This window comes from Oryzias latipes, chromosome 3, assembly GCF_053564925.1.
Source record: "Oryzias latipes strain Hd-rR chromosome 3, Olatipes_Hd-rR_3.1".
In the NCBI taxonomy this organism is placed as follows: domain Eukaryota; kingdom Metazoa; phylum Chordata; class Actinopteri; order Beloniformes; family Adrianichthyidae; genus Oryzias; species Oryzias latipes.
Window position 1 is genome coordinate 23,171,093 of NC_136239.1, and position 4,815 is coordinate 23,175,907.

A 4,815-nucleotide genomic window follows, 5' to 3' on the forward strand; every position below is an offset into this window, starting at 1 on the left:
TTCCAGAGAGCCTCGGATTCCCCTGTTAATTAAATCAATTCATTATGCTCAGATCTGATTAGCAGCCCTTCCCCCCTCTTTGAATCAATTATTCAATACACAAACATAATTGCTTGTGCCAGAGGTGTCTAAGTATTAGCTTATTTAACTCCAAGGACACTAATTACCCCTAGGGCAAGGGAACTTTTCTCATTAATTCTGACAAAACACAAAAGCACAGCTAAGGGAGAGTGAGTGCGCGCGCGTCGGGGAGCTGCGCGTGCGTCCGAGGGCTTGGATGGGAGCGCACGCGCGCTCGGGCACGCGTGCGCCACAGAGGGGAAACAGAGCGCGCCGCTCCATCGGTGCCTGGTACAGTTTGAGTAAACACAAAAATGCGCTTATTCTCTTCTTGTACTTTTCCTTGCAGAATTTCAAGCGTCTAATTGGAGGTTATTTAGCAGTTAATTATCGTCCAGACACAGTTATCACGCGCGCTGCAGATAAACAGTGGCTTCAAAAGAGACAGCACAACAGATGGGCCCCGTTTTTGATTAGTGGGGGAGATGGAAGGTTCAGTTTCGGATCTGGTAATATAATTGTTGCCTGTTATTGCCAAGATGAAAGTGTTGCTGTTTCATGGTGGAGCCTTTAAATAGCACCACTTTTACTTGCCCTGCGGAGACTGTTAACCAATTAAGGGTGAGATCCAACAAAGATTAGCCATTTAGGAGAGTGGAGTGGAGTGTAGCTCCAATAAGGCTGGTTTGTCAGTGGCCAGCAGGCTGTCTATGGTGTGAGCTTGCTCAGTCTGTCCCTGCCTTCTGTTACAGTTTGCACCAGATATTACATCCTCTCAGTACATCATCATTACTGCTCTTCTAATCCAACAATCTGAGGAGAAATGAAAAACTGGTTCCAAAAAGCTTTCTTATTAAGGAGCAAAAGCTAAATATTTATGTGCAATTTGACCCCTCTTATAACTACTTTTCAGATCTTTTTATTATTATCTTTTTTTGCATGATCCTGCATTACAAATCTAACATGTACAGCTGGCCACATGTACACATATGGATTATTTCAGTTCTCAAGGCAGCCAGCTTTGGTAAGATTGGGTTGGCCCCGAAATCAATGGGCTGATCCCTTTCGGTACAGCTTTCTGGCTGACATGCTTGACTTTTCATCTCCACGGTCACATAGATTGATGACTTATGGCCGGGAAATGTATGTTTGTTGACCTCTAGCAGTGAGTGAGTGACACATAATTAATCCAATCACGCAGAAAGAAAAAGAAAAACAAAAAACGAAACAAGTAAAGGAAGAAAATGCTTTGGAACAGCTATGGCTCTGCTGCAAATAGCCATTTGACATTTGAATGTGGAGGCCATTCAGTGGAACCTGTTTGAGAGCTGTGTAATAACAGATTTGTGCGGTGAACTTGCAGCAGTTACGTCATTTTTTGTTATCTGTAATAAAATAGTTTTTTTGAGTCCTAATGTTCTTCAAATGAGATTCAGATTAATATTCTGCATTAGACAGTGAGTATAATCTGCTGTATCTATAACAAAGGTGGTTTCTCAGCAGTCTCAGCATGGCATGCGCCTGGTGGGTCATGGTGGACCTCTAAGACTCTCAGATTGTCTTGGGTGCGCACTCCTTCCCACTCCACGCCCAACATCTGGGTCAGTGTTGAATACTCGAACCAAGCCCCTGAGTGCGGTTCTCTCATACACTGTTTAATTAGAATTCATTTCTGAGCATGCATTAGCTCTGCCCATCTATTTATGGGCAGCTCTCAAATGCAGCCACTACAAAACAGTGCTCTGTAATTAACCCCACCTAATCAGATAGCGCACTTGTGTTGTGTTCCTTTTGGTCCTCAGGCACACAGCCATTGGACAGAGGTTTCAGCAAGAGGATGAGCCCATTCTATAGTTCAGAATGGCTAAGCAGATTAAAACCTCATATCAAACATGATATTTACAGGCAAAGCTCATGGGAGAGTGCTCCTTTTATGTGGGATGGGGAGAGACTTCAGGGCTGGGCTTTTAAAGCCATGTCCCTTAATTGTATTCTGGCTAAGTGGGATGAATGGGCTTTTTAATCAGAATCCTGATGAAGCTGCGTGTTGTAAAAGTATAGAGGCAATGTCTGATAGATGCTGAGTGGGATGCTTTTATTCCATTTCTCCCTGCAATGTTTTAATGCATTCTGGCATCATGCTGACACCTGCAAACATTGCTGTGATCTTCCCCCTTGTTCCTGTTCAGACTCAAAAAGAAAAAAAAGTTACATATAGTGGTTTATTTTTATAGAGTTTATCAGGCATTGCTGTTTTTAATGTAACCTGCTGCACTTTGTTGCACTGAGACTCAAGGCTTTGCTCCTCCTAGTGGCAGGTTTTGGTTATTTTCCCTTCAGAGCTGTACACAAACGGCTTTGATAGCAGAGATTTAACACATCACATGATAAGTTGTAACCACTTTTCATTCTCCTCGTTTGTAGGCCTCCTCGGATGGGGGGCGGAAAGAAAAAAAAATCTGAATTTTTGATGTAACCTGACAGGCTCACCATATAGGAAGTAATGAAACCTGCATAAGCCCTGCTGTTCACCTCGTCAATTTGAATTTCATGACCAATCAAATGTAGGCAAGGTGTCATTTGGCGAGAAGGGGAGAAGGGAGAATGAATCCCTTTCCCAAACAGTTAATCCAACTTTAATCCTAGTCATTAGGAATTAGACATGCCGAGCTGTCCGGCCGTGCCTCTAAATTACAATCAAACGGTTACCAATTACACAAATTATTGATGGTAGATTCTCTTTTCAACTGCAAATTAAGGCTATTAAGGAAGGCTCCTTTTTAATGCAAAAGCGACTAATTAACCAGCGGATAGGAAATCTGCTGCCCAGATATCAAAAAGTTCGTAGCACACATTGCAGAAACACAAGGGAACCAATTAGTTTAATTATCAAAACAGCTAATTAAAATTGCACAGTTCCTAATTAGTTCTTTGCTTTCGCCACTAATTGACAGCATGGAGATAAATGGGCTGCCGATGAAAATGGGGAGAGGAGAAAAACAGGAGAAACTTCGGCAGAATATTTATGCTGACTTTATCTCCATCTGTGTGGCAGCCCTTGAAAGTGGAAAATTAATGACCTTAATTCCCAAACTGTTTTTCCTCTAACGGTGCTCCCCTCTGTGCTCTCGGTGCACGCTCCTTTGTATAGGCCTGCCACCCTGCCAACTGCTGGAATGGGAAGAAGGGGTACTCGGGGGTGGGAAGGAGCCACGATTCTCATCCTAATGTGACAGCTTCTACCTAACAATGGGGAAAGATGAAAGAATGGAGCAGATGTAACCACTGGGAACGTTGCATCATGGGACTGCAACTCTGTTGCAGTTTTTTTTTTTTTTAAAGCGCCCCTATCATCTGCTGGGACAATGATTTGTCCTGCAAAGAAAGATGAAACTCTGCTGGGACAGAGATAAAAGAAATTCAATTTCCCAGAAATACTTTAAGGTTTCTAATTAGAATTTTAAATTTATTAACGCAAAGCAAAAAGCAAGTCAGCTGCCTTTGAAACTGAGCATTTGGCTTTTCTGGATTTGCCTTAAAACTGCAGATACACAAAACAACCTTTTGTTGTGCGCCCTACATTTATTGTTACAGTTCTCACTCCTTGTTGGTATCATGTTTTTTTTTTTAAGGCCCTTGAAAATAAAGGGGAAAGATAGATCCTGTTTGACAGCCTGGTTACACTTGCAGACCTAAACGAAGCTCATTTTCCTCAAAAGACTTGATGCTAGACACCGTGCGTGCGCTCCTGTGTATGTGCGCTCCTGTGCATGTGCGCTCCTGTGTATGTGCACATGGTCTCGTCCTCCTTTGCCTGTCCTTCTGGCAGACATTGTCTCTTTGTCTGTGCTCCTGCAAGGCCGGCCTTGTCATGTGTAATCCTGTCCCTCTGCCTGGATGCAAGTGACATGCAGGGGCCTCTTGGCACATTAGTAGATAACTATCAACTAATCAGTTTACTTTTGGGACTGTGTTAAAATGTAAATTACATTAATGCTCAAATTATGCATCCAACTACGCAGATAGCCCAGACCAGAAGACACATAATGCTGGGATCATTCGGTTAGTGCCTTCTACATGCAGTGTTAATGCAGTCTGATATGTTTTTTCCAGCTCTGGTTCAAATCCCGGGTAACGCGTCAGTCGGTCGGTGTGTGTCTGGGAAATCAGCAGCGTTTTTTGTGAGGTGGAGAAGAAAGTCTTTCTGTGCAGAAAGCCCCCATAAAAGGCAGAGCTGTGAAACTCTCCTGGAAGATTTCTTTGTTTAAGTCTATGGGAAGAACTTTTTGCAGCATTTCAGTCGACATACATTTCTGTGTAATCTGTACAAACATTCAGAATGGGATTCATCCAAACCCATCCCGTATCTTACGGAATAACACTCAGTGGAGGCTGGGTTTCTTTTTTCCACAAAGCCCTGGCCTGGAGGACCATGCAACTAACAAACACACACCTACTACTAATTGATTGTCTTGAGCTTTATTTATGGTGCAGCAGTAATTAGTGGACAGCATAATGTAAGCCATTCATTAGCACCTGGCTACTGCAATGGATTCCAGTGCTTTGTCTCAGATGCACACATCATTAGGGAGAAACAAAGGCTGGAATTTATTAGCATGACTCCTTATAAATATTCTTCAAGTCAGTGTGCCTTTAAGGAAGAACGCAGGCCTGTAAAACTTTTGTCAGTGGTTGCTCGTCGATTCCATTTCCTGCAGAATATGTTAAGGAAGAGCAGTATAAATTTAATTTTAA